Raw genomic sequence first — 26,644 nt, forward strand, 5'->3', positions numbered from 1 at the left:
GGCATGAGACCACAATTACACCCCGTTCCAGGGATGTGTCTGGAGCTGCAGTGACTCCAGTCAAAGAATTTGAAGTGTATGGGAGCTGATATCACTTCAAGACAGACCTAAAAATACCTGTCAGGGCTGCAGATTGGAAGCAATTACCTGGAGCAATTCAGAGTTTTCCTGCTGGGAGCCAAAGATGCTGCAGAATCATTTAGAACAGGCAGTGTGGAGTATCTGGTTATGAAAGAAGTGAAGCACAAATGTTTCTGAAGTGCACTGGAGAGAATTCATCAGCACCAAGACAAAATCTGAAAGTATGGAATAGGATTTAGAAGTGGACAGGATCCGACCCACTCAGGATACCCAACATGTAAACTCAAAGCAGCTAAACTCTGCCATTTCCATGAAGCTAGGAAAAGTCTCTTAAATTCACACACCAGCCTCCTGGGAAGAGAGAAAGCACAATCATGTCCTAGTCACCATGAAAGGAATTTGCTTTTATGCCCTGGGAGTTATTTAGACTCTTCTGAAACTCAGCATCATGGAGATTAGCTCAACAAATCAAGACAAACAGGAAGTTTATTAGATGCACACCTCTCTTTTCTAATTTTAGCTAAAGCACTAGGTACAAAACTAATCTGGTGTGCAGAACAACTGAGTCAAAACAACAATCTAAACAACTACTGAGTGCCTGAAACTGCTTCTTGCTCCCATTTTTTTTTTTTCTAGTGGAAATGTCAAACACAGGACCTTGCAAAAAAACAGAGAAAGATTTCTTGAGACATCATTTTTGGCTCAGCCCAAGTTAAAACCTCAATTCTTTCCCTGAATTGAGAGGGCCTCCAGTCTCTGCTAGGAAAAGGAGTAAATCAGTGTTTGCTAATCCACCAGGGCATAAGACTGAGGGCTCAGTCCTTGAAACAGAAAGAAAATCCCATTTGACTTTCACATATTTATTTCTTGATCAAAATATGAAACATGTTAAACCCCAGAAACAACAACTCAGAACATATGATATTATCATGTAAACATGGTATGCACACTGGAACACAGGGACATGTCATGTGATGGACATGAGTTATCAGCTTACCCCTGAAAGACGCAAGTGAAATATTGATTTGAGCACTATTTGAACTATCCTGATATTTAGAGACAATTGTGTGTGATTCCTAAGTAATAACAAAAAAATACTTTCAATTTTCTCTTTGCATTGAGGCTCAGTATAGATCTAACTATTCAACAAAATGTGCCCATGTCTCCCAGATGTTGCCTTAATTTCTGAAGTTTATCTGACTTATCCATGAGCTACCTTAGAATAAAACCAAGCAGTAACTCAGAGATCACTACACACAGTGAGATGCATTTCACACAAATCTCTGTCTCCCAACAAATTTTTACACCAACCAAATGTCTCTGGAGGCCAATGAGATAATCCCCGAGTCCATGCCCATGTGCTAACTTGCTTTTGCAGTTATTAAATTTGATGTTAGTTTTTTCTGGCAAGTCCTCACACCAAACTTCCTCTCTCCCTGTGTTAGCAACACCTGCTGGACCAGAGCACCCATCAGGTTTCAAAACCTGAGCTGCTCAATAAGCTTCACAGCCTTCCTGTGAAGGAAGTTCCAATTTATTATCTCCCTCTGAAGAGGAAGAAAATGTTTACATCGTGGAAAAGCTGGCTGCAATGTTTTTCTTTGAACTCTGCAGCACAGACCTGTGACTTAGGTATTTGTGGTTTGAGAAATTTGTAACTTAAGTATTTTTACCATCTGTTTATTTACACTGGAAGCTTTTCAGTACTCATTAGGAGCACATCACTCATCGTACATGCTCATTTGCTCTGAAAATTAGGTGCTTTTTATTTATTTATAAAAGCTTTATTGCTGAGCTGCTTCCACTGTTTTCTCCTAATTTGTACATTCTCCTAATCTCTACATGAAGAATTATAAGTCTGAAATGTTTCATTTTTTGTCCAGTGATGTGGAACGCACACAAATACTGCACCCATTGAAGCAACTGAGGAAGTTTATAATTTCAGTGATAGAATATCACTTGGAAATATTTTGAGCAATAATTTTCTCACAAACTGATTGCACCACCCCATGAAGATTTCTGTAAATACCTTTGCCTATCCTCACACTCTGCAATTTTACTTGTCAGAAGAAATATCACAGCTTTTGTGTTAGGTGACTTATGGAGAATATGAAATTATGGACTGAAATTATGGATTAACTGGTTAAATTGAAATAAGCATTTCTTACTAACATCAGTGAAGGTAGGAATTCTTGATGGCAAGGAAAAAACTGCTGAAAGCTTATAATCATCCAGAATCTGACCCTAATTATGGAAATACAGCAACTCTGCTGAATTGAGGTTTCTACAGTGAAATTTCCACTGGCCCCTAAAGATGCAGATAGTAGAATCCTAATTCTCTGCAAATCTTTTATTAGCAGCAAGAAAAACATTAAGAAATACTCAGAATTAAGACAGATACAGACACCAGAAAAATACAAGTACAGATGTTGATGTCAGCTTTGACAGCTACACTGCTGACTGGCATATGCATGTTGACAGCTGAAGAAGAAGGGCTAAAGTAGGAGGAGAAAAATATTCCAATTCAATTTAATTGATGTAAATGACTAAGAAATAAGTAAACTATAACATGAGCTATGAAATAGGAACACCAGCTGCATGCAAATTTAAATACTTTGTGAATTTTTATATTAAATATATACCAGTAAGTGATCAAAGTTGTCCTCTCTAACTGTAGGTATATTTCTTAAATCATTGTAAGGAAAAATACTGCATTTACCATGAAGAAAATGAAAGAACTAAGTTCATACACTGAAACAGTTAATTACATAATGGATCCTTTCATCAAATTCTGATAGCCCAAAAACTCTTTAGCCTAGAAATTATCTGAGAAATACATTCAAGGACTGCTATTTTGCTATACTTCAGGGGGCAACATACATTTCCTAGATTTATCCCTCTGCTCCCCATTATCCCTTGTTCATAAAATATTCCCAGTTCAATATTTTATGAACAAAAGCACAAAAGACAGATTTCTGTTTCTCATGAACATTAGTTTATCTCAATTTGATTTGCTCTGTGCTTCTTGATGAACCCTTCTGGCTAAGGAAAGTGCTTGGAGATCTTGCAGAACTTTGGCAAAAATATTAAAGTTTCTGGAAGGTTTTTCTGAAGTCACTGCCAAACTTATTCAGTAGTTACCATATTTGTGACTATAAGTGAGTATATAATTTCATAATGGATCTACATTGAAGCCTATTTAAAATAACTTATTTATACACTGAGATTATCAAAGTGAATAAATATCAAGCTTTCCAAAACATTAGTTCTATCTCACCTTCAAATAAAACTACAACTTCAAATAAATTTTGAATTCTTTTAGCTGCAGTTGTTCTGCTTGACACTTAAAAAATAAAAAAAAATCCAGAAAAAAAGTTTATGATTTGTGCCAATTTGTTTTACTATCCAGGTTAAAAAAAGTGTCTTCTCTAACAAACTAAAATTAAAATGTCTGTTCAGCACAAAATTAAATGTCATTAGACCATTTTAGCTACTTATGAAAAGTAAAGGCTTCTGCAGGTTAGAAATATAGGGATAGACACATGAAAAGAGTGTGGGAGGCAGATTCAGCATTTTGATATTTCAACATGTCTTTTTTACTTGAGTATGTTCACCAAATTTAACCTGAATTTATCGTTACTTTTAGGTGCCAAGAATCAAAGCGCTCAGTGAATTGGTATTTATCAGGAAAAAAAAATGCAAACAGAAGTTATCCAGATACCTACTGTGACTTTAAGTATCCCAAGAGTATTGCCCATTGGATTGTGTATTTTAAAGATTCATCATGGAAGAACAAAAATAACATTTGAAATAAACTACCTTTATTTTTCCCCTGTCATCCATAGAATCATCTTCAAGCCGACTGTTCTGGAGCAGATATATTGCACATCCACAGGCAAACCACCTGCATGGGCAGAAAGCCCCTGCAGCACACAGTTCACAGCACAGCCTTCCTTGTGTCCCTGCTGCTCCTGGGCTGCTCCCACCCAGGGAGAGCCCATGAGATGTGGCTGGGCAGGGCCACTGCTGCTGGCTGAGCATCCTTAGGTCCCTTCCCCTCAGGGTCCTGCAGCTGGAGCTGCCTGGGTGCTCCCTGGAATTCTCTCTGCAAAGCTCCCTCCCAGGACAAGCTTGGACCATTGTCCTTGTAAATGAGGGGCAGGAGGGCTCTGGGTTAGGCTGGAGCTGACTCCAGCCATGGGACAGCTTGCCCAGACCACAGCCCACACTCTTGAGAACTTCATGGCAAAGCAAATTGCCAGCCAGACTGAACAGTCCCAACTGGCCATGAGATCCTGCTTTGAGCTGGAGTCAAGTGAGCCCTAAGCCCTGCAAAATCACTGCTGGAGTAACACTCCTGCATTCTGCTCTGTTTTTCACCATAGATCATCAGAGGACTCTGAGCTGCAAGCTGTTTATGCAAAGAGCTGGATCCCACTTAAATCACAATCCCAAAACCAGTGAACAAGGAAACTAAGAATATTATTAAATTAATTTTTAAAATACTGGACATACACACATGCACACAAAAGGTCAATCAGGAAAGTCAAGGTGAAGTCTGTTTCATAGGTGCTTCTATTTTGAAGGCTCTGTATCCATGAATGAAACATATTATTTCAGTCCTCAAATCTGTGTACAATTTACTATGAAATGTTGATTCATAATTCTTCTCAAGCTTTTAATGTAGGAATTATATGTATATTTTAAGATAACGATACAGGCCACTTCATAAACACTGTCTTTGATGCAAAAGATCAGACAACTGTTACTGGCTTTTATTAGTGGAGGAGGAAAGTGAGGCTTGGCGTCAGCAGACAGGCTATTGTATGCACAATATCTGTGACTTCAGTTTACTCCAAGTTGGCTCCTTTGTAAATTCCCCAGGCTCTATGAAATCTAGAGCTGGGGCTGATAAAAACACTGAAAAATAAAAAGGCATCCAAAAAAGCATTTTATAAATGCAGCATATTTTATAAAAAGCAATTTCAAATCTGCTCCAGGTAGACACATAAAATCTTATGAGTAAGTTCAAAGCATGGTTAGAAAACTTTTATGCACTTCCTTAAAATAAAAAAGAATGCATATGCATGTTTGGAGAATCTTTGATATAGGTATGTGTGTGCACACAACTGAGTCAGGATTAGTTTCCTTGGTATGAATATGTAAACGTCAGGTTTTGCTAAACAAATAACTTTAATTTTTGCTCTGACAAACAGATGCTGCAGATACCCTAACTCTCTACTTGATTCATGGTGCTGTTCATTTGCTGGGAAGTTCCAGTTGTAATGAGCCAATATAGGGAAGCGCCCTAGTAGCAAACTGATGGAACCACTCCCTGTGCCCAGGGACCAGACTGCCTGGGGCAGGACTGTAGGTGGTGGAAGCCAGGGAAAGGCCATGGATGTGGGAGATCTGATTCACTGGGCCCCAAAGAAAATAACTGTTCATGACATCCTTACATAGTAAAGGTAAAGGTGGGTTCTTGCAGTGGAAGCAGCTGTGAAAGAAGCTGGTGCTGCTTCTCCTCAACAGTGAAACTCCCACACCTCTGGAGGCTCACAAGGTTTAATCATGAGCTGTTGGTAACAACTAATGTATTTTTTATATAATCTATCTTTAATTATTCCAGTAATATTTATGAAATTGAAATTGATTAGCATTAGTTTATGAAAATACTTCCTTTCATCCTGCTCACCATCTATCAGAAAGAGACACCCCTTCTGCAATCCTGCTAAATTCCTTGTTTAAAGGGAGGGAGGGGAAGGAGTGTTAACATGCTAACTCACTCTTTCACAATCAGATTTTGTGTATTCCAATAGACTGGTTTTTTTAGTCACTGTTTTTGCAAACTTGTACATTATTGGATTAATGCTCTTAGTATCTACAGACCAGTATTTTCAGCATCCATTTAAGGTATGATGCCATTAAAGTATGGAATTACCATCAGGATACCATGATTCAGCCACCATTCAGGATACCATGACAATGAAAGCAGAATGTGAGACAAGGGCTCTTCTAAATCCTAACCTTGAAAATCACACAGGAGAGCCATGCAGTGGCTAAAGGAATCAGTTACCAGGAGCTCACCTAAATGAGTGTTGTTCTGGTACCCACCACCCCATCATGAGCTCTAAGGAAGTACTGGGGTTTACCCTGTTAAACCTGTGGGTATAGAATTGAATTTCATACAGAAAAAAGGGCAAAATTTACAAAGAATCATCTTTAGAATGAATTACAGGCTTATTATAAGGTGTAACAGAAAGAGCCCAGCCTCAGATAAACAGACATTTCAACTGTTCCATGAAAAATATTTGAACACTTAATAGGAATGGAATTTTGGTTAAGACACCTGACTAAAAAGGAGGGAAACTGCATTCTCCTCTGTGCTTGGTCCTAGAGCTCCTGAATAATGTTCTACATATCTTTGATTAAGACTATAAATTCATGAGTTTTTCTAGCAAGAAGCAGTGGCTTAAGCACTTACTACTTAATTCAGTGCTTCTCTTACTGTTGTTTCTAATATTCACGTGGCAAGCTGGAATTGGGTTAAATATAATGAGTCAAAGATGAACATTTGAAAGACACCTCTGTTCCAAGTTCCACATTTGAGAAAGTATCCACCTTTGGGCATGGTATTAACCCAAATATTTTTCTTACTCTGGGTTTGTCATCTACCCTCTACAGCCTGGAACAGGATGTGGAACCAAGAGTGATTCAAAAATACACATTTGAAAAGGCATAAAGTTATATTCTGAGTAAAATAATCCCTGACAGTAACATACAGAGCATTTAAAGAGACAGATGAGCAGATAAAGTGAGGTGTTAAGGGCCAATGTAATTTCATCAATCACAATTGGAACATGGCACCCTTTGGAACAGCACTGGCACATGGGAGCCTCTTGGAACAGTGCAAAGGGGAAGATGAGGAGTCATTCATCAGTGCTTCTGACCTCCAGAGAAAAGCAAAAATATCAGAGGCTGGGGAGTAGCTGTTTAACATCCCCTTATTTACCCACTTCATTTAGTAAATGTATTAAATTAAACTGCAGATGTTCTGCTGTCAGCACAGCAGGGTTGAGGCAGAGTATTAGCAGGCTCTTTCCTGATAGAAACATTTTATGTACTGTAAATAAACAAACACCATTTTGTTAATTAGTAAATGAATTATTTTTCAAAAATGCTCCACTAGGCTCTTTATAGCCCAAGCCACTGTAGTTCCTATTTTTAGCAGAGACCTTGCAATCAAAGAGGGAAAACACTCAAGATCTTGGAAATTGTAGCTCTTGAACAACTAATTATCACTATTGCAATCATGTTTTAAACTAAATATTTTATCAGTACTTATAAAATCAAAATCACAGTAACTAGACTGGAAAGGAAACCAGACTGAAAGGAAAATAACTTAAGAAAAATACCAGCAATATTGAGTTCATGTAACTAATTTAATTAAAAAAAGTTCTGTTATTAACGATCAGAGGGAGCTTTCCTAATAAATTTAAACACAAAGACTGACATCAATCATCCATGTACTGATATAAGAATGAATTACGGAAAGAAGGTCCATTTATAGTTGAGAGAAAAAAACACAGAAAATCAACCCCAAAGTAAACCTTATATCTGGTAGCTACATTTCATTGCATCATTGCGCTCATTTGTTCCAACTTGCTGGCTCAGTAAAGTTTTTAATAGACAGATGGCTAATTTTATAATTTCAACCCAATTTCTTACTGGACCAACTCCAAAGATCCAGTGTTAGTATAATGCCATGGATAAAGGTCACCAGAATAAGAGGAGAACATATGCTAATGTCAGCACTTCACGTAGTCTTCTTTAACAGAATATACAGTGCTAAGCTGAGGGATTTGCACTGGCTCAACACTAACACCATATGGGTGGCCTGCTGAAAAGTAATGATGGCCTAAGCACAGAATCTTAATCAGGTACTGATGGCCAATGAATCAAATAGCACCACACAAGTAATCACTAAGTGATTAAAAATATTACAGTAGATGTATTGCTGAAATTACTCCACTAACTAGAGAAGTGATTTTGTCTTAACTAAAGCCTGTCACATCATTACCTCTTAATCTTAACCCCAATCTTTTTTATCCTCATACAAATCCTTCACAAATAAAAAGAACTCAATTTTTGGTTGTTATGAACATTTATGGGCATAAGGAAAATGTACTTGCAATTTAGTAACTCTACATTGTTGATTTTAAGAATTTATGAAAGGTGCACATCAAGGGCTGTGCTCCTCTCTGTTAACTGCCAGTAAGCAACAGGAAAACTTCTTGCAAATTTCATAGACAAGCATTTATTTGCTTTAAAAACAAAAAAGAATTAAGTGATGGAATTACTTGGTTTTATTAGGTAAGCAAGAGTTGGTTCTGTAGTCTGCGCCTAAAAATTGTACCACGCATTACTGCTGGTGATGTTAAAATGCTGCTCACTACACAGGGCAGGTTGCACCACCTCCCAGAAATCTGTCCTATGTGGAGGCAGGAGGGTACCTGCACATCCTTCACTTTCTTTAGGGAAAGAATGCTACCTGATTAAGATAGGCTTGAATATAATGGGAGTTTATCAGAGGCAAGGCCATAAGATCAATGATTAAATAGATTTAATTTCCCAAATAAATAAATAAATAAATAATCTCTTAGTTGAGGAGTTGCAGATAGTTTCCTCAAAGGAGAGGTTACAGAAATGCCTGAGAAGTTGTAGCATTACCCCTGTAAACCCAGAAAATTAGTTCACTTTCTCAGCCCATCTTCAATTCCACAACGTATTTCACAGGGAGCATACAGCTAAAGCAATCTGTGTAATCTGATCTCAAAAGGAGCAGTCTCTTCCCTTCCCATCTTGTCAGACAGGTATTTGCCTTTTTTCCTCCTCCATTTGGTTCAGCAGAATATAGAAAATTTTCTATTGCTGATAAGAAAAAAAGAATATCTTTACATAGGATCAGCAAGAAGAGAGGTTTATATTTAAATTAAATGGAGGGTAGGACGGAAGGGGTTTCTAGAACTGCCTCCTTCACTCTCACATTAACATAGATGTTTTGTGAAGGAAGATTCAAACTTATCTGCTTCAATCTGCAAAGAGGTGACATGTTTCCAGTTTTGAGCACACAGATGTTTGGTTTGTGTACAGTTGATTTAGATGCATCCAACTGGGGGAATGGGGGGCTGGGGACAGGATGTACAGAAAAGAACTCAGAGCAGAATGCTTTTTCTTCAAAAACTGCTGTAATCTTTTAAAAATAAGCAGTTACACTTGAAAGAAATAGTTTCAAATAATTGACCTTGATACTCTTAGTTCTTAAGTAGTGGGTGCAAATCTAACTGATATGAACACAAGGTATTTTTGTAAATAGAGGTTTTGAATTAAAGTTGTATCCTTCTTTTCATGGGACACAGTTTACACTAAGAAACACTTCACCATGCAGATGGGCTACCCTCACAAAAGGAGAAAAGAGATTTCAGAAGTGTTTCAAATCCTCTTTCATGTAAACTTGATCAATTCTAAACCCAAGTAGTCCCTGCAAAGAACTTTGTTCCCTAAATTTCACTTCCTGAAAATGACTACCAACCCTTTCAGGCATGCCCACAGGAATTTATTCAAAACAAAACGAGTAAGTGGAACAAAGCCTAAGATTCTATCTATAGAAAGCAGCCTTCAATAATGCCAGGAGAATACTCTCAGAACACAACTTTTGTAAATAAATGCTTCTATCACACTACTTCGAAGAGTTTATTTAAATATCCATAAAGTATTGCATTCTATTTTTATCCAGTAAGTACTGAAAACAGATTCCCTTATAGTGGTAGAGTTCCCTGATTTATATTTAAAATTAATCTGGGAAAATGAGAGACTCGTACTGTAGAGTAAACTCCTGCATAAAGCTTAGAATCAATACAAATAGAAAACTGTTTTCAAGAGATAAAAGTGATTTACAACAGAAAAATCTCAAGGTAACTCAAAGATTATTTGAAACTAGTCAAGGAATGGATTCCTTATAAGCTTTTTAATATTCAAACCTGAATAACTATAGTCTTTATTTCTGCTGCTAATATGAAACGTTCTCACTAAATTTAAATATTGTGAAAAAACATTCAGACTAAAAACAAAACACAGCTTAAAGAAATGTCAGACATGTACAAAATTACTGTGAAAGAGGAAAAAGAAGAAAGAAAGCCCCCCAGAAATTAGGCCAGTTTTTAGGCTACAAGCCAACTGTTTGCTCTACTTTGCTTTATTTATTAGTTCTTAAGGTATTTAAAACTTCGGCATTAAAACTGGAGAATGATTTGCAAATGAATGCAGTTGCAGTTGTGAAAATATAACTCACAGCTGAATGTGGGTTATTCAGACAAATGGCTGCTTTGTTAGAGGAGGGGAAGTGAAGTTCTGTGTTAATTTATTACAAACTGCAGCATTTCAACCCTGATGTCCAGGCAACAATGTTTTTTATTTCAAGTAATTTATAAGTACTTCCCATAGCACTTAACAGTGATGTCTTTGGCTGTTTCACCATGGTGCTAGAGTGTATATGTATTTACTGTGGGAATTTGTTTTTAATAAAACTGTTGTAAGGCATTTTTATTCCTTCTCTTTGTTACATTAGAAACATTCTCTGCATAAGTAATGTATTTTTCCCCACTTGAAAGGCAGCAGATTATGGCCAGCACTGTTTTTGGTTGTGTAAAATTATGACAGGCTAAGTGATTTCTCAACCAAAGCAAGTTGTTTCATTTGTCATTATTTAATTCTCCCCCCTCCACTTTAATACTGGTGATGGTGCATGACTTCTTTAAGGTCCCTGTGTTGGTGTTATCTTGTCAGTGCCCAGATAAAAGCTGGTCAATATGAAAATGAGAAAACAGAAAAAGAAGTGTAATGTCTGACGCACCAAAAGTAACTGTGGCATCTCTGATAAAGTAATGACAAACCTGCCATGTCAACAGCTAAAATTGCTTCAGCCGTTCATTTTTATGATAAAAGAAAAAAAAATTACAGGTAATCTTCATTTAACTCCAGTTTAGATGAATATTCAACCAATGGATATTGCTACACTTTTGCAAGGTCCTAAAAGCCTTCAGAAATCTCTTCATTCATTTAGGTAATGTATCACTCAAAATATTCCTGGAATATGCTTAACCTCATACTCTTATACCATTTGTTTAAAAAGGTTAAATTGTTGCAGCTCTTATGGCAAATATAATAATTTTAATGTAACTTAGTTTTCAATGTCGTGCTCCTGAGGCTTTTGCAGAATTATTACAGCAGTAGAGACAAGTATAGGCCAAATACATCCTCATTTAAGTCCCTTAACATGGGTTATTATGTGACATTTGATTTCTTTTAATCCTAGATTATGCTGCTTTAACAAGAAGAATGTTCATGAATAACACCACAATAAAGCTTCTGTAAGAGTTGCTTTACACTTACAAAGTAAAAGAATTGATAAATATTGAAATATATAAGAAACTTGTAACAATTTTGTTTCTTGGGACAAATTTAAAACTATCAACTTTCTGAGCCTCTGCTCTAAGATTTAGACTCCTGCTTAAACACAGAGGGTGAGATTCTTGGCAATGTTTGCTGTTTTTTAGTTCTCCTTTTAACTTTTTTAGAAAAAACTCTTCAAAACAAAAAGATTGCTGAAGTGAAAGCCTCAATTCCTCAGTTAGCAGACTCATGCTTGGAATTTTATTGGCCCAATCCTAACATTCAGTCCATTGTCAGCTACTTTATATCTACCACAAGCCACTTTGACATTATTTATCAGAAACATTCTTGAGCAATTCTTGTGTAAAAATTCTGCAGAAAGCTTCTCATCTTTGGTAAAAAAAAAATAAATTATTTAATCATTTTGTTTCATGTATTTGCTTTCTCCTCTTCAAAGTAGAGAGGAAAAAAAAAAAAAAAACAAGAAAAAGTTCCCATAAAAATGCTCTTAAGATGTAATGCAGGGAAATACGAAATTTCAGAATATAAGTGCATATTTGGCATTGTTTTAGAATAATTTCCATAAAGCTAACCAAACACCTAAAGGTTCTCTCCCCAGGGGAAACTTGAGGCTATTACATTTTCTGTAATCTTAGTGCTTTTCAGTAAAAGGAGATGGAGTTTTTGGTTTGGCTCAGCAGTTTATCTCAAAACCCTTTTATTTTTTTTCTCTTGTACAATGCCAAGTATGTTTATATCCTACTTCTGAATTATTCTAATATATTATATCTGACCACATCATAAAGCCTGGCAGCAGCTTTTCATATTTAAAATTGCAAAAAAGGCTTCTCTGCTCCCAATCTGAGTATCCATCCCCACAAACAGCACACAGAAAGAGTGTGGGGAAGAAAACCCTGCAGAGCCACCTGTGTCCCCATGGATGGAACTGAGTTACCCCCCAGTGTGCCTGGAGAGCCAAGGGAGAAGCACAAAATCCATGGGGCAGAGTTAAAACAGCACACAGCAAATTTCTGTGCATTTGTGAGGCTGGTTCCAAGTGTTACATCAGGAACTAGAGGGACACTGAAATATGGTTTATAGATAATTAGTTTTTTATTGACAGAGATGTAGAAACTGGAATGCAAAACACCAGCTTGTGGTTATTCCTATGTGCTCTCAGCTCTCCAGCTGAAGATGGAGACAATGGGCATCCCTTACAATGCAATATTTCCTGTGAAAGTTTCTGTACATTGAAATGGATTACAAAGGAAAGACCCCAACAGCTTCTAGAACATGTCAAAACCTTATGAATTTTGGTAACAGGAAGGGAGTTATTAATTTTGTGCATATCCACTGGAGTTGTTCAAAACATGAAACCATTTGGGTATATCAGAAATCAGTGAGACCCAAAAAGAGGCATTTGGATGACAATGGAGCTCTTGAAAGAAGCACTCCTCCTTAACTGCAGGACTCAGTAGGGGACAAGGCATCTGTTTCATGAAAAATTAAGACTCTGAATTATGCTGCTTTTCAATGAGAAACAAAACTAATACCTGCTGTCATTTACCATGGAAAAATTGTCAGAAAGTACCACAAATCTCAGTGACTCAACAGCCTGGTGATCAGAGGTATTCATCAAAATTTCAGAAACATCACATCCTAAATGAGAAACCAAACCAAACAGCCCCAATCCCAACCACATTGATTTTCCAAGCTGTTAGTGTGCCCTATCCACTTTTCTAGACTGTTCCTAAAATACATCAAGAATTCCTCTGAAGAAACTTGAGCTGCCTGAAAAGGTACCTGGCATTTATGCAACTATATGCTTCTTTCCTCTCATTCCTGGATTTTTGTTTGCCTGCTATTAGTATTTTTACAAATGGAAAGGTGCTTACAGATAATTCTTCCTGATAGTCTCTAAGAATTACATTCAATAAAGATTTTAGGAGCACAGATTCTGAATAAGTTTAAAAGTGGTAAAGAAAGATGGTTTAAATAACCATCCTTTAGCCATTGTCACATCTCCAGCTTCAAATGGTTCTTTGTGGAACCATTTTCTGGTTTTTAAGCCTGTGCATGCTTAGAATATTTTTTAGGAGTGGGTAAAGGAGACAGATAAAACCAGTGACGAGAAAATAATCTACTTGCAGAGTGTGTTTTGGCAGATAAATAAGCTTATGTTAAGTTACATCTTATACCCCACTTAGGTTGTTTCAAGACAGCCCAGACAGGCACACAAGGAATGATCCAAAGGAACTCTGAAGCACGCTAAGTAGGGCACACACAGTGTGGGATACACCCGCATTAAAGCTGGCTCCACATACTTCAGCTGCCTTGCATGCATGCATGCAGATACAATTTTAAATACTAGCAGAGTTTTTGTTCTCCTTGTTGTGCAATGCACTTTTTATTGCCACAACCTCTGAAACATCCCGGGGAAGGTTCCAGGAACTATGAAATAGGCTGTAACATCAGAATGTCTTGATTTGTCTTTTGGGATCTCCAGTGTTCAGGTATTGCCCAGATTATTTCCAGACATTTCATCACACCATGCTGATTGGAAGTATTTTTTAAAAATCTGCATAATTGGATTGTCAATTTTTCTCTCTACAGAGCACTGAAAATACCTGGTACCTTATGCTACTCCCAAGGTACAACTCAAAAACTCTGCTGGGATCACCACCACCAAACTGCAGACTCACACTAAACTGCTTAGATGCATCTCCTGGGGGGAGAAAAAAAGAAAGTAGAAAGGGTCTATTCCATGACATTGACACACAAGTAAAACATGAATTTACAAGGCTGTGCTTTTCTTCTTTCCTGTCATAGCTGACAAGTCTCAAGGTTGAGAAATTCAGGACTAGAATCATGAGCAGCTGTATTTTTAACTCCCTCGTTGTGTAAATTGGACATCAGAAGTACACCATTTTGAAGGAATTTGGAGTTCTCAATTTTGAACGTGCATTTAAATCACTGGGATTAAAGGAGACCCCTCAGAGACCCCATGAACAAACCAGCAGGATTCCTATTTGAAGACAAATAGAGCTCATTCTTGTTCTAATAAGCATGCTCACAATAACAGGGCACTGCATTAAAATTGTTACAGATAAATGACGCTGGAGTTTGAATGCATCAGGATGAACAAGTACATTTCTAAACACTAACTCTTCAAGATCCAGTGGTCCAAATCCAAGCTTATATCAGAACACTCACTTATAGAACCAAAAAGTTCTAGAAATACAAACAAAAGCAGAAATATGTACAATTTACTCTGTATTTGCAGTGCAGATGACAGTCAAACAACACTAGGCAGAGTGGGAAGAATGAGCAGGGAATGGCAATTTTCTCTTCCAACACATCTGATGGCTTCTCCTTGATGTGGTCACTGGTATTTTTAAAGACTGGAAATACAAGAACTGCGCATTTTTAACTGTACGTCCAAGTCAATTGTAGCTGTACCTCCAAGAGAGATTGTAAATGTCTGAATTCTTCCCTTTTTTACAGTTAGATACATTCTAGTGAGCCAAAAGAATTACAAGCCTTCTGCATAGGCATGGAGAGGCACTGACACCAAAGTTTTGCTCCTTCTTCCTGTGTATGTTTCTGTAGTCTCATTTTGACTTAAAAAAAAAAAAAAGTGCTTTCCACAACAACTTATTTCTGCCCGTTTATCCTGAACATACATTAATGGTAGATTGACGTTTCAGAGACTTGACAAATACAGCCATTCAGAGGAGCCAAGGTAGATGACAGAAATAAAGCTCTTTGCCTCGCTGCTGGGGGAGCCATTTTGACGTTATCTCTAAGCTACAACCGAAAAGCAGGATCTTTTAGACATTTAAATACTCCACACTAGCCTAATCAGCAACACAAAAAGCTGTGTTTTGACTCCTGCATCTTCACCTGTTTGGTTTCCAGCACCTACCAGTCTCCAGGAGCTGAGAGAGACATTCCTTGCACATTCTCCTAAGAACCAATTACATGCACTGCAAACTTTCTGCTCTGCTCTGTGTTGTACATCAGTTGCTTTAACACCATTTAAAAGCCAACAAATGTACATACACAGATTTCTGTGGTCAGGACATCTGCACTTTCTCAACTGTTTCTGAAGCAGAAAAAAAATGCCTATTAGTTTAAAATTTGAAGAAAAATTGCCCACAGGAGGAATGGGCATTAGCCATGCTTCACTTCCCTCCTTTTTGTTGACATATGAAGCACTTTTTTTCTCTTTCTTTCTTTCCAATTCACAGTGAGTCTAAAGAGGTGAATCAGTGCACAGAGAAAAAGAGAGAAAGAGAGGAAAAAAGAAAAAAACCCACAACCCTCTTTTTCCAGGGTGGGTATGAAATATGAAGGCCCAACAATTGTCTGAGCTCAGTGCATTGGAATAACATTGGTTAAATTATGGATAGTTTTGAATAGTGTCACTTTTTTTTTTCTCTGCAGATGGTTGTTCACACAAGGAGTCTGGCCTGCATAATTGTATCACTAATAAGCAGTAAGGCAATTAGTTGTGTAAGTGTGCTATAATCATTCTAACAGAAGAGATGACGAAGAGACAAAAAAAGGAGGGGGGACAAAAAATGTCTTTTCTCAATTCATCAACTGACAGCCATAATTAGATATATATAATTGAAAATTCCACAGTAGGGGGGCCAGCTTATACAAATGAATTTTCTTTGCTTCTCTTATGCATTTTTTCCTTTTGCCTGAACATTCCCCCCAAGAAAAAGGCAGAAAATTTGTCATTCCAGGGGAGCGTATACTGTATGAACCACAGGCTGCTCATTCAGAGCAATGATGTCAGAATAACATCTTTCCCCCCCACTAAGAAATAGACAGCTTTGAACTGAGCCTTTATTAGCTGTTTTCAGTCAGTAGTGAATTAAAAAAACCCAAAACCAAAAAGCCCACAACACAACAAAAAGAACTCCACACCAACGCAGCCTTGGATGATCTATATCAGTTTGCAGAACATGAAATGTAAAACTCTGAGAGGAGAGGTCACCTTTTTCTTTTTTTTTTCCTATTGACATGAAGACGGCTTGTTTTTGGTGCTGGGGGAAGAGTTCTGAGTTATAATAGAGCATTACATCATCAAGTATTATGGGAAGAAGGGGATTTCTTTTGAGCAAAGCCTGATTATCAAAGGCTATAATTAAATTTGGGCTAAAAATGCCCAAGTGCTTATGAGTTTGTGGAAACTATGCACAGAGCAGCTTTCCACTGAATTAATCAGCTTGCAAGTTTTCATTATTCTGGAGCTTCTCTTTTTAAACTGTAAGCTCACAATCACAGCTTTTTTTTTTTTTTTTTTTATTAACAAACTCTTCTAAAATTTAATTGGACAAACCTTAACTGATTTTTTCCCCTTAAAGAGAGAGAATGTTAAGGCTGGAGCTTGTTAATTAAGTTCTTTAAGTGCCCCCAGCTGTGCAATAAATTTTCAAAGCTCCACCACTGCATTTTTAAAAATGTTTGCTCCCCTGTTTTTTAGTTAAAATATTTTTTAAAAAAGAAAAAAAACAAGCAGGAATAACAGAAGACTTTGGAAAATTCCTATACACATGGATGATCCCAGATGTCAAAAATTGAACTATTAGCAAACTGTGGCTGATTAGAATGTAGCTGCAACTACAGGAATGTTTTCAAGGACTGCAGTTAATTAATGATGTCTTCTAAAATAACTTAGCACCTCTTTTTATTTATTTTTTTAAAAGAAGGCTCTGTGTTAGATGTGAATAATTTAAAGTATCCCATAGAGTTGTTCCACAACAAAATGCTGCTATCTAACATCAGTGAAATGTTTTCTGAAACATTATGCAGAAACTTCCACTAATTCAAGGACCATATGCTTGGCAGCATAAGTCAACATAGTTCTATTATCTTAAAAAATATCAGTGGCCAGGGTTCAAATCTGCAGGCCTCACAATGAGAGGATGAAGATGACATGAAAACTTGTGTCTTAACATCAGGTCATGTAAATATATATTTTCATTATTTATTAGCTAGCTATACATGTTTAATTTCTTAATGTGCCAAAATATTCAGCGCTAAATTTTCCTCTACACAAAAATTTAAGTTATTAGATCTATAACAGACAGGGAAAATTTATTGAACATTGTAATCATTATAGCTACAAGTAACAAACTTTTGGCAACTTGGGGCATCTCAGAAAGTTTGTTTCTTAAGTACAGAAATAGTATTATATGATCCAAGACTTGAAAAATTATTGTCTTCTTGTCTCTCACATACCAAATCACTAATGGTCTAATGGGAGATCATCATGTTCTCTCTGATGAAAAAAGTTGATCCTGGAGAACCCCCCAGTCCTGACTTTTACTTGTTTTAGTAGCCAAATTCACTCCATCTTATCCAAATGTTCATTGTTCTGGAAGCCTGACACATCCTGACTGGCATTGAAAAGGCTGAAGAACGCAAATGAAGACAGCAACCTAACAGGCCAGTGATAATACATGAGACAATACTCTGCCAGCCCTATAAAAGCCAAATATGTAAAAGAAAACAAACCCAAAACTTTTGCAACCATTTGTGTCAGGTGAGGCCCCAGACTGCCGAGTTTCCCAGACTCTGTCACCTCCAGACTGTGAGAAGTTTGAGATCTGGTGAGGCCAGGCCACATCCTGGAGGATGCTCCCCCAGCTTTCCTGCTCTCAGGACATTGTCCAAGCTGTGAGAGAGGTGTCCTGTCCTGGGCAGGAAAGGGGACAGAGCCGAGCTCACACATCCTCCCAGCACTGAGCTCGTGGCAGGGCAAGCTCTGCATGGGGACTTTTGCCTTCCCCTTTGAGGTTTGCCCTGTCAGGCCCACCCTAGGCTAAGAGCTAGCCAAGTTAGGAGCTTTATTTTTGCTGTGCTTTTACCCAAAATTTCACATGACCATTACAGAGCCAGGGGTTGTGCCAAAAACCTGGAATGAAACCACTGAGCACTGAAACCCCAGTCAGCCTTGTGGAGATCTGCTGGTGATCACTGCCAGAAGCATCTTCAAATGTCTTTGGCTATTAGGAATTTTCTGATGGATCCCAACACACCCATTGATCCTACTGACTGTGTGAAAGGACCCACCACTGTAAGAATACATTTCTCAACCTACTGTATCTATCACATGCCACTTTTCATATAAGTCCTTACTTGGTTGTTCATTATTTCAAGCTGTTTCTTCAGCTCGTAAGACAACATTTTTCATTAGCAAAAATAAAATAGGACACACACAAAGACATGAGACTTACTTGGGAAATGCCTTTCTGAAAACCAAAAAATAACTACATTTTTCCTTTTGTTACAGCAGCTGCCTCAGGTGTTCTCTTTCTTGCAAACAATATAACTTATCAGATATTCTAAAAATCTATACTTAAGAAGTTCAATGAATGTGCATTCTACTGTATTATTTTTCTTAAAGAATTAAGGGTTTTATTTTATCTTAAAAGATTCTTGGCTGCATTTCCATGGTGCACAATGACACATTTGGTTCTTTGTGTTTCTAACTAAGTAATGACATAGTTCCTCTAAACCATGAAAAAGGTTGCGTTTGACCAAACAAGAAAGGATGAACTTCTTGGAAATTCTATTGACTGGATCTTGAATTAGACCCAGAACACTGGGACGAATCCTTTCTCCCTGCAGACCCCTGCTAAACCTGGCTATAGCTGCAGTGCATTGTTTCCTCCTTATTCACTGGGTACAGTAGTATCAACACAAACTGTACTCAACTGCTGAAAGCTTGATTCTCAAACATATGGATATGTTGAAAATTAAATTGCAGGGTTTATTTGAATTTATAGACAGCTCGGTGAATGTATTTTTGAGATACAGTCTCCATCAAGGAGATAGATGTCACCTGCCATGAGGAACATGATTGTATAATGTTAAAATGCCACATTCTCTTTGTAGGTAATTCTATTCAATTGCTTCCTGCAAAGATTTGGGTAATGAACACTTGAGCATCTGTGGTGTGGCTTTTTTTTTTTCCCCCCTTTTCCTACTCCCCCCCTCCCCCTTCTCAGAATCTTTCTCTGGATTTGTATTTCTTTACAGAATATAAACCCTGCCCTGATTCTTTTTACCAAGTCCCCTTTTGCATTATATTACTGTGGTGTTTCTGCTCTTTTATTAAGATCCCCACCACTTCTAAACAGAGAAAATGTTGCAGGACAGAGTAAAGAAGATCCACGTGAAACTACTGAGCCTGTGAGGGAAATAATTCTCTAGAATCAGGCAACAATGAGGGAATGTCAGTAAAACAGTTGCATTACCTTATTTGTTTACATGCAAGGATTTATCTTTTTTTTAATTTTAATCATCTAGTCAACTGTAATTGTCACTTCATTGTACACCTTAAATCCAAGCAATATTTCTCATATCTAAGTCATTTTCTAAAGAATGGCATCTGGTCTGAAATACTGGGCTCTATTATAGCAGACAAGTAATTTAGTACACACAACTCTTCCCTCCAACTGTAATTTTTTTGCTGCTTTTACTCATTCTCTGATTATTTAAGTTTTTACAATATGTTGCACACTGTTTGTAATCCTCAACTGTTATTTACTATTGGGAGTTTTTTTTACTCAGATTAACAGATCCCAAACAGAATGCTAAACTAAATTCTATTTGTCTTTGCAGGAAATTGAGAATGTGTTCATACTTATTCATACCACAATCAAAAGTAATTAATTACACCAAAAATTAAATTTCAACCAAAATAAGTACCAAATAAATACCAAATTAACAACACATCATCTGATAGGCTTTTCTTCTCCAACAGGCTCTCAGGCTAGATTAGAAAATGCTGATGAGAATAATTGAAAAGTACTGAAAAACTAGAGAGTAAAATTACTCCACTTGATGTAAGCTCAAAATAGAAGGAGTAAAGATTTGGGTTTATTTTCACCTAAATAAACTGCGTTTATTACTTCCACCTACTTCGTGTTGGTTCACAAAGAAGAGAGTTCTACTAGAGAGAGAAGATTTCAATCTTGTTCCTGACAAGAACAAAAGAGGAAACAAGGAAATAAGTACATTTCTGAGATGCCCTCAATCCCCCATTCCTCCATACAAGAGGAACAAAACCCAAAACAGTAGCAGGAGGATAGTAGCCAGCTATCAGAGCTGAATATAGGAATAGACTAAACTGCAAACAAACTTCCTTAAAAGACATTTTAAGATGAGAAGTACATTAAAGAGAAATAAAATAAATAATGTGGCATGAAAAACTTTCCATTATGGTAAGATAATTCTGGTCCCAAACATATTCCACAGCTCAGTATGGTTTTGATTGTAGCACATTAGCTGTGCCAGCATCCACCAGAACTGAGAAACTCTAATGAAGGAGGAGTCAGTCAGTGCCACCTCTGGAATGAGAGAAAATGGGCTGGGGCAATGTGATACAGGAAGGTACATCAGGAAACCTTCTTCCACCCCACTGGTTAATTTTTACTAGCAAATCACTTGGAAAGCACTGTACTGTATCAAGGGCCTTGATGTTTTTAAAACAAAGAATTTATGGGCACTAGAAATGTAACCTACCTTCCTTTGTTCACTGAAATACATCATCATTTTGTGTCTTGTGGTAGCAAAAGTAATTTAGAGGATCCTGACAGAAATAATATATATATCATTAAATCTGTCCATTAATATACTCGTGGCATTATAAACATAGCAGTTTGTGGATGACAGAATCTAAAACCAACTCATTTGTTTGTGTCAGTATTAAAATGTAATACATTTTCTTTTCAGATTCAAGCCAAGTGAGGAGAGTCTTCTTAGAAAGTTATCTCTAAACAAGGCACAAAGAACTCAGAGATTAAAATGTAGCCTTTGAACATCATTTGCAATTTGCTGCAGCTCTTAGATATATTGAGAACAATGGTCTCAGCTCAGGTCTGAGATCAAGCTGCTCACAAACAAACAATATTCATTATCATAACTAACATTACTATGTGCAAGGGAGTAATAAACTGTAAACCCAAGGCTTTTAGGAGCCTAGTCTGACATAATCAGACACTGGAATTATTAATATCTATTTCTTGTAAAGAAAGCTAAGTTGATTTATCAGAATGGTAAGATCAAAATGAATACTGAGCTATGCAGAATCCATCTAAGTGATTCTTGAGAATTTCTACCTGGACAACTTAATGTGCACACATTAGTACCCTTCGATGCATGCATCAAACATCAGTGCCTACTGAAGTACAGAAGGACAATCAAAGTTTCAGGAAAAGGTAACTTTTGCTACCAGACTGCATATGTCCAGTTCTGCCAGGTAGGATGGGGCATCCAAGTCAGATGATCATGGGGCATCTCAAAGGTTAAACAGCCCTGCAGGACTCAACCCTGAGACAGAGCAGCACCACACAAATGGCTGGTTACACATAGGACAGGGCATAGGGAGCTCCTACTGGTCTCCTGAGATGCAAAGTGTATTATTACTAGCTAGATATATTTAGAATATCATAACATACAGTATCTATAATACAAAGCAAACATGGCAGCAACACATGCCAGAAGAAGAATCAAACATACTGCATTATTAATATAAACATGTCTGGAAAAAGTCTTCCATCACTTCCTTGGGAAAAACACTGTTAACGTCTGTGTGCTTTCTGAAGCTTTCCAACTATAAAAGAAAAAATTACTAAGTCACAAATGTGGCAAGCCCAGCATAAATAACCCCTAAGAATCCTACAGAAAACAATAATACATCATGTCTGGAAAGATCACTGAATTTCACAATGAGTATACATGGAATGCCTACAAAGTGGGAGCAAACTTCTTCATTTTTCTATCTCCTTTGTTTTGTGTCTCAATGGGCGTGTCCAGAGAAGGGCAACAGAGCTGGGGAAGGGTTTATTTATATTCTACCACAGTAAAAAGGGGTCTTTTGAAACATTCTAATGGCTACCCTGAATGTCTGAATTATCAGTTATGAGAATGAACCTCTTTATTAAGGTCTAAGATGCTGCTATAGCTTCCCACACAATGCTAGGACACACAAGGCAGCTCTAAGGAAGCCTTTGAATAACAGTCCACATTAAGGTAATTTATTTCATTAGCATGACTTCAGTTAGCTAGTTTTCACTGGACATTCTTTACTTTTCCAGCATCAACAAATGGACATTAGGACTTTTGTCTAATTTTTAATACAAGGAAAAAAATCTTAACCTCAGAAAACCCACATTAGAGCAGGAGTGCCTATGCCAGCACATCTCAGAGCAGTGGAGTAATAACCATAACAAGTTCAATACAAGTGGTATCGTTGAAAAGGAGCAGAGGCGCAGCATTGACTAATGCAGGTGCTGCGCCTTTACCAAGGTTACTGGCAGAGCACAGAGATAAAGCAGCCAAAGCATTCAATGTGACAGGATTTGTGCTAAGATCTCCTGCAGAGATCTGGAAGAACAGCTGATACATAACACGAAGACAACTGCTGTGCTTTTCTTGCTTCTGCACATGCTCCGGCACCGGAATTTGAATGGCTGAAGAGATTAATTCAGACAGTAAGGAATTCCCCAGAAAACTGAGCAATAAATGTTCAACAGGCACTTTACTGTTCAAATAGTCTGTGCCCACTGCAAAGGATGCTAATGAAGTTGTTGACAGTGCTCTCATTTACGCTCGTAAAGTAAAATATCCACAATATCTAGTCAGGCACCATGTGTCATTTCCTACTGATAAAGGGACTTGAAAAATAAGTGCTGATCAGCAGCAACAGTTTTATGGGAAAAGAACCACTGAAGAAGCAAGGCCACAATGTGGGGTAACATGGTCCAGGGTAGCTGAAAACTCCCTGAATTTTTCGTTTCCCTGAAATGGTGTCACTATCAGATCTGCCTAGAGGACAGCCAAGGCTGTTTGTGACTGCTGTCCAAGTTTCACACACGCTGCTTTGAACAGCTCCATAGAAAAACAATTGTTTCCTGGTTCCCATTTTTATTGTATATGCACAAATGCATGTACCAAACAGCAGGGATGCTTCCTGCATCACAAGAGCCAGGTCATGTTATGTTATTCCTGCCTGATTCAAAGCAGAGATTCTCATCCCTGATCTCCCTATCTCAAGCAGAGTAGAGATATGAACATCCTTTCCATCTTAGAGCAATTGCTAAATTATTTCACACACAAAAAAAAGCAACAGATATTTCTGTTCATACTCTGCTTCATGTAACTAATTAGAATTAAATGATTTTACTGTGGTATGTTAAGCTGCAGCTAAAGTTTCTTTACCTCTGTAGTACTGAAATCCGTCTACAATTCTCATTCTATTTTGAGTCTTTTTTTTTGCTTGTTTAGTTTTATGTTCAGAAGTTAAAGTCTATTGTCAACACCTCATCTTAATTAGGTGGATTTTCAGAAGTTTTTTCAGGAGTTCCTGAGAGATCACTTGAACAATAGCATCCATCTCCACAAAGTATATGAAAAACTCACTAAAAAATTTAAATTCCTCTTAATGAATAAATTATAAAAGATATGCCTAAAAATACAGATTTGATTCAGCTACTGAGCCTTAACTGGATTATTAGTCATGATTATCTCCTTACAAATATCTCAAATATCTGCTTTCCAAAAAAAAATTTTTTAAATGGCATTTATCTCACATTTACAAGACATTCACTCTCCCAATAATAGAGTGAGAAATCTGGGCTAACAAGAAGTTTATTTAACATTATTTCTATTTCTCTACAAGTCTGTTTCTGGAGACCAGTTATCAGAAGTTGAAACTCAGCAAAAATTTAATCAGGTAAAATGGACAAGGCAGAGGAAATACTGCTCTGAGCTGGCAGTGAGGATCAGCCAGCTCTGCCCCCAAGAAACTTCTCCTGATGCACACATCCTCTGACTGCTAATAACAACAGAGCTATAAAAGGCATCGTTACACCAAGCGCATATCCAGAATTACTGCACTTGTATGGTGTATGACTGCAGGCCTCCCAGAGAATGCTTGCCAAAAGCAGAGAGGTTTATCTGGAAACAGGATTGGCTTTTCTATTAGCCTATAAACAAAACATCAGCTAAACATGACTTAGGAACAAATTTATCATGTGCAGTTTTTCTTTCTGAACTCAGATTTGGTTTCAAACTGTATTGTTCCCTATGCTTATATATGTGTACATAAACATATCTATGCACACACATATAAACACACACATCATACCAAGAAAAAGTAGACTCTTACACAGATTTATGAAATTATTTTGCCATTTGATTAGAAGAAAATGGCTGAAATTCTATTCTTGTTGCAATGTAACACACTCCATCAGTCTCTATTAGGCATCTTGGTCATTTTCTCATCTCTAATTTACAAAGCAAAAAATCCTTTTTGCCATTCCCCCCGCCTCCAAAAATGGGACTTTTCCCCCTTGTGATCAATTTCATGCCATTTACTTTAAACAGAGATATCAAATTGTTTAACATTTTAAACACACTGTGTCCTGGTAATTCAATCCTTTGGATTTGCTTGGGTGTCCCAAAGTGTTTTGAGTTCAAACAGCAGAAAGAAACTGCAGTGCTGGTCAGTCCCCTCTTAAATCTTCTTATGGATTTCATTTGCTGTGTGGCCTGAGAGAGGTCAAAAGGTTTTCTCACAGAAGTAGAATTTGAGAAATAATCACCTTATAGACCCACTAAATCAATCATAATTAATGCACTTGCCTAGTTCTGTCAGAGAATTGCTGCTAGAGGGCAAAATAAGGAGGCCCCTTCTAATACAATTTGAAAAGAGATCAGATCTGTCATTTCATCTAATAATTGAGCCAAATGAGAAAAGAGAAGGGTCAGAGTTCATCTGGTGACCTTATGTAAACCCAATAATACATAATTCATTTTCATTTTATGGAATTTATAAGATGCTGTAAACTGTCAAGATACAGACTCATCTGCTTCAGCCTCCAACAAAACCTTCCTGCTCATCACACAACACACACTGAGCTGCCAAAACTTTTAAGTGGTATATTCTGGCAGAATAATCCAAAAGCCTTCAACAAGGACTGGTATTTAATTCATTCTTCCAAGCGTGTGAAGTTAATAACTGAATAAATCACTCGCAGCTCTTTCTGAATGATATAAAACCTGTAATTTATTTACTGAGTGTTACAAATACAGTTAAAACATGTTTTCATGCAAAATGGTTTCTTTTCTTTTTTATTATTGTTATAAACCATTTTTTGTGAACATAGAACATAAATACATATGCCCTCAGAAAAGAATGCTTCATTCCAAGTCTGAACTGACCATATTCTGTAGATCTTGTTTCCATTATTAGCTACAAATAAAAAATAATCTGGAAACCTATTAAGGAAATATTTCTCTAGTAGGGAGGTTGCCCTTAAAGTAGAATATTAATTGAAAATATCAAAGAGTTACCTTTCCAGTCTGACTTAGCCCTTTTAGTTCCTGTGCTGGGCTACATTCTGTACTCACTCACATTGGCACAACTGAGTTTGAGCTGTCTCTAAGTAAATAAAGGTAAATTGATGCTTTATGAGTTATTCCTCAGTGCTTTGTCTCCTTTACTGTCAATACAACCAACATGTAGCAGAGCATCTGGGCATTCAGGACAGAATTTCCTAAAGCAAACCTGGGCTTTTGGGGAGAAGAAAATTTTTTATTGAACCAATCAACAACATAGGAGGTAAGGAATCAAAAGGGATGCTTTTCACTAACTCCTAAGTTTGAAATAGAAGCAACAAACTTGAAACGAATATGAAAGCTGAAAATGAATCTAAGTTGATATGCTAATAATAACAAATGGTACTATGATCCAGCACAAAACTTGACTCAGTGGTGTCCTTGGACCAGCGCAGCTAGGACAGCAGTACCATCATGAAAGTTTACGAATCACTTCCAATACTTGGTTTGTTTAGAGATGAGGGGGTTTCATACTGCTTTTTGTGCCATTTGTGAAATACTCAGGGGTGCAGATAAGAAAAAATGTTAAATAACTGGGCCAAGATACTCTAGACTACACTGTCCACTACAAATCCTGCTGAATAGAAACCATACTAAAGATACTGCATTGTTTGCTTGATGTTTCATTGGCTCAAATCGCTTCAGCTTCAAACTCCTGCCCTACATTGAACAGGTTGGTAAAGCTGAG

The sequence above is a fragment of the Melospiza georgiana genome, chromosome 14 (genome assembly GCF_028018845.1).
Source record: "Melospiza georgiana isolate bMelGeo1 chromosome 14, bMelGeo1.pri, whole genome shotgun sequence".
NCBI classification, from domain to species: Eukaryota; Metazoa; Chordata; class Aves; order Passeriformes; family Passerellidae; genus Melospiza; species Melospiza georgiana.